The 13,331-nt window shown below is 39.9% G+C and overlaps 1 long non-coding RNA gene across 1 annotated transcript in view; it reads right to left on the bottom strand.

Annotated features, from left to right (window-relative positions):
* LOC148055907 (uncharacterized) overlaps nucleotides 1-10,589 on the bottom strand; it is a 36,605-nt gene extending 26,016 nt beyond the window's left edge. The window contains exon 1 of the long non-coding RNA XR_015704851.1: nucleotides 10,347-10,589. This is a non-coding gene — a long non-coding RNA (uncharacterized LOC148055907). The remainder of the gene's footprint in view (nucleotides 1-10,346) is intronic.
* Between the last annotated feature and the right edge of the window lie 2,742 nt (nucleotides 10,590-13,331).

Here is a 13,331-nt window from a genome sequence, read left to right as displayed (position 1 = left end):
TTCTGTAGACAGTGCAATGACTGTGTTATGAAATATCTAGTAGTGTTGATTCAGGTACAATTACACATCATAAACAGTGTCACAAATTGCATCAAAAGGAACAAGACTGGAATTTGTTTTGCAAAGAAGGTGCAGATCTTTTAAAAATTGTTTAGTCTTGGTAAATGTACATCATGTATCAGCTGTTATTTCCAAGCCTGTTTTTTCATTTGCTGTTTACATGTATAGAATTTGATCTTTTTCAGTCTCTGTCTGTTTCACATGGAAAAGTCCCTTTACAGAGCCCACTGTCAGTAGGCAGGACTGGACAGCACTGCCAGCTCAGGCAGGTTTTTTATGTGCCTATCATCTGGAGAATCATAAGCACGACTATATTGACAGTTTTGATTGTTTGCATCTTTATGCTGGCTAAATGCTGGACCAGGTACTCAAGACGGTAAGGTGGTGCTATAACCTTTTGCAGATTTCTGTAGTTAACACAATTAATTTTATTGCTGGCACATTATACAGGTAATATTTGGGGGCCAGTGGATCTCCTATAAAACACTACATAAAGCACTATAATCAGTATCATCATCAATTGTATTCATATATTAATATACTACTTGGTTGAAAGAATAGTGTAGACATATCTGAATTGTCCGAATTGATTGGAGAAGTGGTCTGAAATCAAGAAGCCCTACAATAAGGATGAAAAATATCAAATGCAGAAGTACTAAATAGAGAAGACCCAGCAAAGCATGAACATTGCAGAAAAAAAGCTTTAGATGTTTTAGCAGATCACAAAAATCTTAAGTGTGCTGTTGCTGAAAAAAATGGGAAATGAAGTTCTGGTTTTCCAGAATGCATTAATAAGAGTATGATATGACACTGATCACATGCCTGTTGGAAAGCACTGGTCAGTTCAGGTCACCACACTTGGGGAAAATATGGGGCATTTGAAGAAAATGCAAAACATAGTAAGTAGAGTAGTCCAAAGCCTAGAAACTATGGTCTATATGAAAAAATTCCAAAGAAGTGGGATCACGTAGCCTAGAATAGAATGGAGTAAAGGAGTTTTTGTATAGGTTGCAGTAAAAAAAGAGTATTGTGGATGTTCTCCATGTCTACCAAAGCTAAAAGAAAAAATAATGAGCTTAATTCTCAGAAACTGAAGTATCAGGCAGATATAAGTAAAACCTTTTCTTTTTTTAAGGCTAACAGAGAAGAAAGTGCTACAAGGCTTTAGCAGGCTTTTAAAAAGATAGTAAATCCCCAGCCCTGGATGATTTTGGCTTAGGCAAGTAGCTCTCAGAAGAGGTGTAATCTTACTTGATTATCAGAGCATATAAAAGGTTCATTTTAGGTCCCTTTCACTCCACATTTCTGTGATTTTTATGATTTGATAAAGTAATGGTAATTAAAACACTAGCTTTTTGCTATGATCTGACAGATGGATCTAGTGCTAAATCACATTCCCTTTGGCGTCCTTCTCTCAGCAATACAGAATTTAAACGAGAGCTGACCTAGTTTACATATTCAGCATGGTTTGCTTTTGCCTATTGTAAAGGCACATCTTTTTCTAATAATTTGCTATTAAATTCTGCCAACATAATTCCAGCTGCTCACTTTAAATAAGGATAATATTTTTATTAGTATTTTTAACATCTCTGACCTTAATTTCCAAAGCAGGAACATTTTCACGATACCGCTGGCATTAGTAAAATGAGGTCCTGGTTGATCCTAAAAGCTACGAGTACACATTACTGTTCCACAGTGATTGCTGATGTTTCTCTTCTCTCTCTCTCTTTCTCCCTACTATCCCCAGTCACTCATATCTGTCATGAGAGATTTATGCCTCCTAAGCTGCCAGGTGCTTTATTACCATATCTGATTTGTTAAAACTTGTTCCTTTTTAATATTGTGCTTAGAGAGCAGCTATGCGAAGAAAATTAGCACTGCCAGATGCAGATAGCTTTGGTGGGGGAAGGAGTTACTTGCACTAGAAGTGCAGCTCACAGAGCAGTAACATTCAGCCGTTGCTTTAGATACTAGCAAGACGGTGTGCTGGCTAACAAGAGCAATTTATTCTCTTGCCTTTTTTTCTTTCCACAGAAAGTGGTTCCTAGAGGTTCTCTTTTCTCAGTTGCCAGATAACTTTAAATCTAGTGTTTAGTTCAGTTTATCGATTGCCAGTGAAACCATTCATTGCAATAAATTATGCATTAAGGTTTACATTCACATTTCACTGGATGGGGATTTATACACATAGTGCATACACATTGTGAGTGATGTGCACAGTGAGTGATGTGCAAAATGACAACTGATTTAGCTAGCTGTGTGGTGGCCTTCTCTTCTGCACTTAAACTTATGTACATTTCAGAAAACAGTTTTATTACTTGTCACATATTTTATGAACATGTCATATTTCTCCAACACAACACCATTTTGGATGTAAAATGACTTTATGCTGGGAAATGAGTCAATTTTTCTTTCAGGATTCTTGAAATGTAGAAATCATGCTACAGACATTGTGGGCAGCTTGACAAAATGTCTACTCTGACATTATATCTACAAAATGTGCCATATTTTGATGTCCCTGATAAATCACAGAGCACTCTTCTTTCTTTCTCTCTCTTTTATGAGAATACTCATTGAATAATGCAGCTTTGGGATTTGAAGGTGAATTGTAATGAACTGAACTGAGAGTCATCCTAAGAATACAAGCAAACTGAGGAAAAAGAGAATAAGGGATAACAGTTTAGAATATATTTTTATGGGAAAGGTATGAAAACTTCCTGACCACACCCAGTCACACTGGCTCTGACAATGTCACAGTCTCAAATATTCACTTGCTTATTGTCTTTAAGCATCTCCTGTTTACTCTAAGCCAGTTAGATTCCTCTCACATGCTTTTCACCATTTTTTCTAACAGATTTCAAAATCTTCTTTTCCAGTAATCTTTACCATATGTCAGGGGAGAAAGGTTAAATAAAATATCTTCATTAGGATTGTATTTACATCTATTCATGTTTCCCAGTCTCTTAAGTTTGGCTATGGAGTCATCCATGTCTATGTAATAATTAAAAAAAAACAACCAAACAAAACATATGTATTGATTTTTCTAGTGTAATAGACATATTCAAGTAACAGAAATTTCCAGTGGCTTTGGAAATACTGACAGGGATCCAATCTGAGTCACTGTCAGAAGTGGGCAGAGGAACTCCAGGTGGAGGTTTGAGGTAGGCATGGTGCCTCCAGGAGCACTGGAGAGCATCCAGGACAGGGCTTATTGCAACAGACTCTTGCAATCTGCTCCCACGCAAGCCTCGGCTCAATATAGACAGTGTGCAGGGTATAATAAGGTCTGACACAGACACAGAGTGTCAGGAAATAAATACTGTTTGCAGGAAAATGGGGAGCATCTACTCATTGCAGCAGAATTTTTAAGGCAGATGATTCCCTGTTTCTACTGCATGGTTCTTAATCCTGCATGGGAAACTGGTTTTGGTCCTGGGCTTCTTGCAGAAGGTAGTATATTCTCCTTCTAGAAGCTCAGTATGTTTTCAGCATTTATGTCTGTGTTTCAAGGTGTTGTTAAAGTTCTGTATCCTCTTTTCTATAGGCCAGCCAGCTCTTGAATGGAGTGGCTCTGAACCTCTTCATCAAACAAAATCACAGGAGACCAGAAGCAAGTACAACTGACAGCTGTACCACCACAGGCCAAGGCAAATACATGTTGGGATGTGCAACCAGGGATTTATTTGTAGAAGGTGACAGATTTTAGATATAAAATGGAAATGAGTAGCCTTGCTAACTTTAATGAGTATGATGTCGCAGTCTCAAGCCAACAAGGACAGCACTCCAAAGTGCCACCAGGCTTTCAGTAGTTAATCAAATTACTAAACTATTTCAGAATGGAGGAGAAAGGGATCATGAAACTTTTGAGATTTTAATGAAAGCAGACAATGCAAGATTTGTTTTACATGAGCATACATGAAGAGACAAAGAAAATTTAGGCTGGCAAACTGACACATCCAAAGAAATTTCAGTGTCTGTCAATGTTCAGGTAGCCAAATTATACAACTGCCTCTACACATTGGCCATTTACTGTGGCAAATAGAACATTCTTCTAAAGGAAGTGAGAGGAAAATACAAAGATTGAAATGTGGAGTATTAACACAATTTTTAGCTGCCATCAAATCCAGTTTTACAAGAAAAAACATGTTTAATGATTTCCTTGCTAGGTAAATGTTTGTCAAAGGCTCATGCAGTTAGGAAAACAACATGGTACATGAAGAGGGAAAGTGTTTTCCTGGGAGGAATGACAAGTGGAGGATTTTAGATATAATGATTTTGAATTACTGCTTTTCTGAGGCTCAAATAGAACAACAACTTTGAAAACAGCCAAAGACTTGCTGGGAGCCAGGGACTTGCCACAGCTTTTCCTTCAAACCACCTAAACAAACCCCGACTGATAACCTTTTCACTGGAACATTCACATCTTGTTTCTATCAAAACAGAACAGCTACAAATTACCTTCTGGACTCATTTCCTATGAGTCCTCATTTTCCTGTAAAGGAAAAATGAACAGAAGGACAAGAGGACAATTTACATATAAAGGGTAGGGGTTTGGGCTTTATTAGCTATTTCTAAAAGTCAAACAAAAGACTCTACACAGGATATTCTGGATAACTGCCCAACTTGACAGACTTGACTCTGAGGCCTTCCAAAGACCTGAAAGATCTCATCTATGAATTTATCTATTTTCAAGCCAGACACACAGTTTCAAGGTACCTAATGTCAGAACAAATAACTATTCCTTAGATTCATTATGAAGTAGTTGTTACTGAGGAAATGGAAAATAAAAATAAAAATAATATTACAAGAATGTAATGTGCAGTAAGTGACCACCAACCCTGCGAGTGCAGTATATATCTTCTCACCTCCCAATCTCCTTCCATATCTCCTACATTCACCTCATTCCTCCTCCGCAAGGACTTTAACTTCAGTCACATCTCCTCTTGAATCTTCTGTTTCTCATCTTAATGCTTGAGGAGTAGAGTTTGCCGGGTGGAGCATTCTCCATTTGGGTAAGAGTGGTGAAGGTTTTGCTAGCTTTTGGGTAGAAGGAACACGACTCTTGAAGTACAGGTGATTTGAGTGCTGATTTGAAAGCAAAGAAACTGTTTCTTTGCTCCCAGGGTTGTTTATATATTTTACCCAATGCCTCTTGTAGCACAAAGTTCTGAGAACAGGATGACATCACTGATTGCCCCAAGCATTAGATAAATGTCCCTGCTACTTCTCTCTCTTTGCCTTCATTTCACTACCAAGTAGACTTTGAATTTCTCCATGCAAGAAGCAAAGCTTTCTAGCAGACATGGAGGTTACCCTTTGCAAAGTAAATTAAAATGTTATGGAAGAATGCAATGGTCTATACTCTTACCAGGCACAATTTTGGCCTGTGCTAGTTAAGAGTCTCCTGATTCTGAGACACAGCTAAGGTATTCAAGCACCTAACAGTGCAGGAATCATTCCAGGCACACAGCTTGGACACCATCACCCAACAGGTTTTACTGAGTAAGATTTTAGTAGCATAGGTGTGGGCCATTCTGTGTTACTTGGTCTCGGCATTCAAGAACATGGCTGAGGGCTGTTTGATTTGCTACTAAAGACATGGTTGGACACTGCTTTCCACCTGGCTTACTAAGATCAATAGGCTTGTGATTCAACATGCTTGAGAGAGCAACAGGTATCAATCTCTGCCAGCTGAGGAGCAAACAGAGTAGAGGTCTTCTCCTTCCCACATGCCAAATTGGCCATCACATAAAATGATGTTACTGTTCCTCTTCCTCCTTTAGATGGGTTTTGAAAGGGAAAGCTCTGTGCAGTTCAGTGCAGGATAGTTTACAAGTATCTCTCTGCAGGATATCAGAAGCTTGATTAATAGAGATGCTTCAATGTCTCTGAAATAAGGTGCTCGCACACCAGAAGGCCCAGGGGTTGAAATCTTCTGTTTCTGCATATCTTTTTGGAAGCTGTGTGCTGATTACATTGACTTTGAGTTTGAATTAGTGAGCCCAGTGTATTAGGAGCTGGGAATTGTCATCTGAGGGAGTCCAAATTTCCATAAAACTCATATAAAGCATTAATTATAGGTGTCTGTATCTCACTCTGGAATGACAGGACTTCCATGTTAAGTGCTGTACTATATAATTTCTGGCCCTAAGTGTTAAAGTATTGTCATTTAAGGCCCTCATAAATCTGTGCTTCCTTGAAAAGAACCAGAAAAATTTCCTTGAAATATGTTTAAGACCAGTACTGGATGCTTGGATTCTGTAAAGTTTGTATATCCAACATGTACCAACATCCTTCATCAAGTACATAAATGTAATATATGAGCCAGAGTTCTGGGCAGGTATGTAGGAGGAAGGAGTTGAAATCTAAAAGCAAAATAATACAATCCCTACTAAAGTAAATGACAAACTTTGTGTTGATTACCTGTTGTGTTAATTTGGTAATCAATTTAGCCTATTGATTAAACTTTAATTGTAAACTCAATTTGGTCCTTGCAGTGTTATGTCTTTAACTTGTCTTCTTCAAGAGTCTACTCGTTTGCTCACTTTTTATTAAAATCCAGGAAAAATGAAGTCAACCCAACTTATGCTGCTTTAGTCAAGTCACAACATGGATCATAAACTCTAAAGACATGGGTAACCTCTGATAAAAAAAATCCTGCCCACTAGGTTCTGTTTCCAAATGAAATGTAAGTTCCCAAGAGTTTCTTTGTACTTGTTAAAATAAACTACTCCTATTACCATAGAGACTATAAAATATTTTTTGCCAATGTTGTATTTGCACTTTGTAGTGCCTGGGGGCTTTGTGAGTCATGCACAGTTTCTCAGCAACTTTGGCTGTTTTCAGATGAATACATTTTTTCAATATTTAAATGTGTTACATTCAGAGACAACTACATTTTAAACCTAAGCATATAGTTCTATTGTGTTAAATCCTTCAATAATTGTTTGAATATTTCTTATCTTTGAGTTAATGTCACAAATGTTTTCACTTATTACCATATTCCATAAAAATATTCCCCCAAGTGTAATTTTGATTGTATTTTACTTCCTGATCTAACTCACAAAATCTAGATATAATTTTTCATGTCCCTTCTTATTTCAACAAATGTCAGCAGTAATGCAGGCAGATTTCTTTTTTTTTTTTTTTTAGTAATATCTCTGTTTTTAATTTTTGTTACATGCCTTCTTGGCAGTAAACCAAATAGCTTATACAATATTTGGAGAAGCACTAGCGTGATACATATCGCATGTTTTTAACCTGAACACAGCAATTATTTAAAAAAAGCAACTTTTGTTGAAGCAATTCAGCCAGAGGATAAAAGTTCACTTTTCCCTGTGTAATGAACACCATTTTCCTCACATTTGGTTTTGAATTCACTGTACCTAACCTCAGTCCAGTAGTTTAAAGTCTCTTTTAATTTGCTGTAAGTACTGTAGCACTGGGTTCACCCTGTTCTCTGACTCTGTGGTTTTCTTCCAGCTTCTTGCATGCCATTTGCACAGTATAATGCACGGAGTATGGCATACACCTTTTTGCTCAGCAATAGGTACTAGGGAGGGCATTTTTCTCCCTTAACAGTCACAGATGAGCTTTCGAACAAGCCCATCATAACACCAGTGTGTCTTGAATATTTCTGCATCACCTAGCAGTCCTCTTTTGTGTTATCCAGCAAGTAACTGTTCTTCTGACCTTCTAGCTCTCTGGTTGTCAGCAAACCTACGCTTGTCTATATCGAAGCATTCACTGGATACTACTTTGCAGGTTCTGCCAGACAAAGCAGGTACACAAGCGAATCCCCAGACTGGAGCTGCAGCACCATCTACGGCAGGCCCCGAAAGCCCCTCACATCCCCCCTCTGGCTCAGCCCAGCAGAGTGAGCTTTGTGTGCTGTGTAAGGTACTGGAAGAAGCACTGCAAGCCTGGCTGGTTTCCAGCCACCGCATCCTTAAATGAGCAAAGGAGGCATTTGCAGTGCCTTTTACAAAAACACTTTTACAAGACTCTACCTAATCAGCTCTGACTATGTGTGATGGATGATGTGACACTCAGCATAGAACTGATAGACCAGGCTGCAGCTTTCCTTGCTTATATATTATGTAATATTAAAAAAAAGGTAAAATAATCCAGTCTTGGATATCGGGTATCACCACCTAGTTAGGAACTCCCAAATAGGGGTCAGCAGAATCTGTACATCTCCACTGACTTTTCAAGGCTCGTGCACGCAGGGCATGAAGCACAAAAATGGTTTCCCAACACCAAGAACACAACAGAAGCACACGTAAATAAAAACTGAGGGTGCAGTGTTTTTTTTCCTGACAGCACATTTTGTGCAGGTGCTGGTGCAGCCATATGTCATATGCGATGCTTTTGCAACACAGGTATTGAGTGTTCCTGACCAGCAACAATTTGTCTCTGAGCTTTGCTGTGTGATCATTCTGGAAACAGTGAAATGGATGGGCTACACCAGGGCTTTTTATCAGAATTCAGCTTTTGGCTGAAGTGTAATGAACCTGGCATCTTACTTCAGTAATTCTGAATTTGAACAATGTACATACTAGAGCCTGTGAAAGAATACGCAGCATATAATGCCATGAGAAAGATGAGAAAAACATTAGCAGACCTCTCTTTCAATTCTCCAACCTCCCAGAATCACTACTTGGAAAAAATCTCCTAAAGGAATACACAACATATTGCATGATTTTGGTGGATGTGCCATGTCCAAGAAAACAATTTTACAGCATACAATGCTATATGTAAGCAAACTTCATTCCTCTTACAAACTATATATCATTTATCCACAGAAAACTTGGAAAAAACTATGAAACAAATAGGAGAAGAAACCATCTAACTCCCAGACTACCCATTGTAGAATCCTTTTTCCTTGAAAATAACCAACAAAACCACTTCAGATGTCACTCTTTAATGGAGCCTTGTCTTTATGCAAACGAAACTTCAATTTCCCTGAGATCCCCGTTCCCCATGGAGTTCCTGGATGCACTCAACAGAAATCAAGTCAAGAACAACATCTGAATAATTTGTGTCAACTGTTTTAAAAAAGTCTCTATAAAAATCTAGGTAAAGTGAATGGGCACAATGATAGAATACGGGTGTTAAGATGAATAAGATAGGTTGGTCCAGTAGATGTATGATGAGCTAATAGCTGAAGGCATAAAAATTGATAACCTAGAAGGTGAGTCAGTGAGTGTCCTATGCCACCAGAGTGAGAAAAGATGTGGAAAGGAGTCCAAAGACAGCTGCAGACAAGTTGGTTTTGGCCTTGCTTTTTACTAAGGAATGTAAAGGCCCTTTTGGGGCTACAAAGATGAAGAAATTGCTGGAGAGCAGGGTAACAAAAATCTAGACTGTGAAATAAATTGGAAAAATTGCAGAGAAAATTGTCACTGAAATGATAGAACATTCACTAATCTATTTTAAAGACAGATTTTACTCATTCTTTCAGGACTTTTCTGGATTTTTTTCTCACAACACAGTGCTTCACAGACATCTCTGTCATTATAGCCTGGGTTAGGAGTTACCACCTAAAGCTATTGAGCTTCCAGGCAGGTCAGGTGCTACAGGCTCTGTCCTGGCTCAGCATGGGATAAAGTCAGTCAGCAGGAGCTCTGAGGCCAGTGTCATGCTGGGACCCAGCTGTGCTCCTGGTCTAGCCCATCCCTCAGTGAAGCAGAGGGACGCTGGAGAGACACTGTCATGTCCTGTCTACAAACTGAAGGTAAAGCCATAAAGGAGAAGGGGGAGCTTGCAACGCTACTTGGATTAGCAAGTCACATTAAAGATTGTGAGGATGTTTAGTTTTTAACACAGCCTGAGATAGAGGTGAATCACTGCTTATTTTAATGGATAAATAAATAGATGGATAGTTGATTATCCCTGAGAAGCACTTCAGAAACAAGAGATGGTCCAAAGCAATAAGGTGTGCAGATGATACTCATAAATAAAATAGCAGAGCAAAAGGAGCATTTATAAATTAGCTGACACATACCCTACAGAATTATGAAAGCACCAGAATGGCAAAACAAGAAAATGCTGACTCTCTCTGTGTACCAGGAAACCAAGGAGTCTTACAAACACGCCATCTCCATGCAGTTGCCTTTCACAGCAAGATGTTTCCCTGCATGCAATTAGTGCTTTATCACACTAAAAATACAACACGACAAATGCCTTCTATCTGCGAGACGTAGGAATGCTTGTGAGTATTGACCTATTCCTCCATGTATCTGCTGCACTGAAAAGCTCTGTGGGTTTGTCCACATGTCTCTTACCCAGAGGAGGTCCCCATGCCGAGCTCACCCTGCTCCTGGCTGTGATCCCTGGCCGTGGATACCACTCTTGCTTGCCATCGTAGCAGTCAAATAAGCTGACCCATGTTAGCTGGAAGGGGCAGTGTTGCCAGCCTGGACCATGCCGGGTGGGAGTCTCTCACAGTCAGTGGGAAGGGTCTTCAGCCCCTCACAGATGTAACTGCTGCCATGTCCACTGCCTTTGCGGGCAGCATCTGTAGCCAACTGCACTTCTGCAGCAGCTTTGAAGTGTTTACTGGTGGGGGCGAGGAAAGGGCTGACAACAGCCATGTGAATCATTCATCACGAAAAGCACAAGTGCTGCTTGTATTCCTCCTTTCAGGCTCGGTGACAGTTCTAATTCCTCAAGCTCTATTTTTCTGCAATTCTGGTGAATTTTTATGCCTATGGCTGTCACAAATATTATTGCAAAGATCTATATTTAATATTGAAAATTCAGATTTGGAGTATCACAAAGACTGCGTGGGCCTGTCTCTCATTCTTGACAGGGATGGCATTTTATGCATTGTCGGGCATACAGGTGCATTAACACCAGATAATTCATCTTTTTAACGAGCCAGTGTTTAAATTTAGTTTGGTTGGATTAAATAACCAGAAGTTGAAAAGGAGCTTGCCTTGGGTTTGTGTTTCACTGACAGCAACAAGCTGTCCTCTCTGACCGAGTGCCCTGCGACCCACCGAGGAGGCTGCTGCCAGACCTCCTGCTTGACACCCAGGAGCCCATCCCGAGGAGATGCCTTGTGCCGAGGGAAGCAGAGGGAAAGCTCAGGCACTCGGTAGGAGCCGAATGGCTCTGCCCGTCTGCATGCCACAGCCCTGGCAGGCCCGAAAGCCTCAGCCAAGACAGGGAGCTCTTGGTAGCTCTGAGGCACCATGCTGGGGGAGCCTAGCAGAAAGCCTGTCCTTCTGAAGGAAACTGGTGGGGGAGGGAGATGGAGGACTGGATATTTTCTTGTGTGAAATGTTGTTTTTAAACAGTGGCCTTTTCTTGCCCCCTCACCACATTTGCTTCAGTCACAGAGGCAGCAGGTGGAGCTGAGGGGGCCCAGCAGGGTCTGAGGGAGCCTTGACATTCACACATGGGGCAGCGGGCAGCCATGCCCTCCCAGCCCTCTGTGTCTCACCGACGGAGCTTATCATTTATATGAATGACCTTCTCAGACTGATGCTTCCTTCCAGTTTCTTATGCAAGTTACCCCTCATCCCCACATGCTATTTTTTCAGTCCACTATAAGAATGAGGCTGGAAGTAATATAGAACTGAACTGTGGGTCAAATTAACAGTCTACTGATTAATAGTTCTGCCCAATTTGCCATGCCATTATAAGCAGTGGTCTTGTATAGTCATGTATATGAATTCTAGAGAATTCCCTTTGTACTGAGTGCATGCCACTCTGCACATCACCTGGCAGGTTTAAGTGTGCAGCATGAAGCTTTGGAGCTCACCACTGCTTCACTGATGGAGGCCTCCACCAGCACAGCAGTGCCGAAACAGTTCACTCGTACAGCGTAACCTCCAGACAGCGGCTGCAGTTGCACGCTGAAATGAAGGAAGGAATAAGCAAGTGAAGAAGACAGGAGGAACACTTCTCGAGCATTATTCCTGAAACAGTGATACACTAAAACACAACTTCAAACGCTGATGCTCATATTTGGAATTGCAGGAGTTGTATGTAGGAGTTGTAGTTAAAGGGTCAAGCAGCAATTCAACCTGGAATGACTCAGGCTGTGAAGCAATGCCATATTTGTATTAAGATAAAATGCAGCACATAAACCAGCAACAATTTCAACAGAGACTTCAGTTTTCTCTGACAACTCCTGTTGTCAGTTACAGAGGAATACATCATAAAAGTCCCAGTGGCTCTTACTACTTTCTTGGATATACCAAAAACCAATGTGTACCTGGAACATGCAACAAACTCACTTTCATGTCCTGTAGCTTTCATTTTTAACTGAAGGCAAAACCAGTTTTGAGTTTTTTCCTGTTTCCATGAATTGAGGTTTCAAAATCCTTTGACTGGACAATCAAAGAACTTAGCCACTTCAGCACTCAGGGGAGCCAGGAGGTTCACTTGTTCCCTTGTCTGATGTTACAAAGGCTTTACCTAGAATTTTGTCTTGGCTTTCATGGAAACAGTGACTTGGTAGTCTGGCCTGCTGTGGCTAGTGAGCACTTATTTGAGTATATTCTTGACATCTCAGAAAAAAAGATTCGCCACATGAAACTCCTGAAAACAATGAATGAGAATTAAATTTTTCTTCCTCAGACATTACTCATATATGTGTCATTTTCAGCACTGTTTTATTCTACTTTCCCATTTACTTAAAGCAGTACTATATTTTGGGTTTCAAACAACTTATACTACAACTGAATGGAGCAAGCAAACATAGTTTCAAGGGGACATTTCTCAGGCTGTAGTGAAGCATGAAAACAAACCAGTCACTCACTCTCCATATGGCAGGAGTTATTAAAATGGTAAACCACGACACTGCAGACAACATAATGTCATATCATGCCTTAGGCCAGTCTTGTACTATCTGAGCAAGAAAAGTACCTGATGACAGCACTCTGGAATGCATCTTTTGCAAGGAGTGCTGACCTGATAGTGCATTCATTAATTCTGAAAACTCCATAGCGTGAATGTTGACAGGTAGGATTTTAACTATAGGTAAAACATGTTTTCTTCTGAAACATTACAGTTCTCTGGGAAAATAATCATGAGGCTTTGCCTGCAAGTCTGCTAGAATATTGAAAGTGTTGGAGGGAGTTAAGTTAATTTAATGTGTAGCTTATACAAATTTGAGAAAAAAAAGTCACCAGTTGCAAATTAGCATTTTTTATGCTTTCTCTTTAAAACCTCTAACCAGTTGTAGTCACATCACAAGAACATGACAAACAATGCTGTGTGAGAAAACATACTGAGAAAACAGAGTTAAATGAGAAAAA

The sequence above is a fragment of the Nipponia nippon genome, unplaced genomic scaffold (assembly GCF_047370975.1).
Source record: "Nipponia nippon isolate SJK-2023a ecotype South Korea unplaced genomic scaffold, ASM4737097v1 scaffold_2, whole genome shotgun sequence".
Taxonomy (NCBI): domain Eukaryota; kingdom Metazoa; phylum Chordata; class Aves; order Pelecaniformes; family Threskiornithidae; genus Nipponia; species Nipponia nippon.
This window is presented reverse-complemented; position numbering and strand designations above follow the sequence as displayed.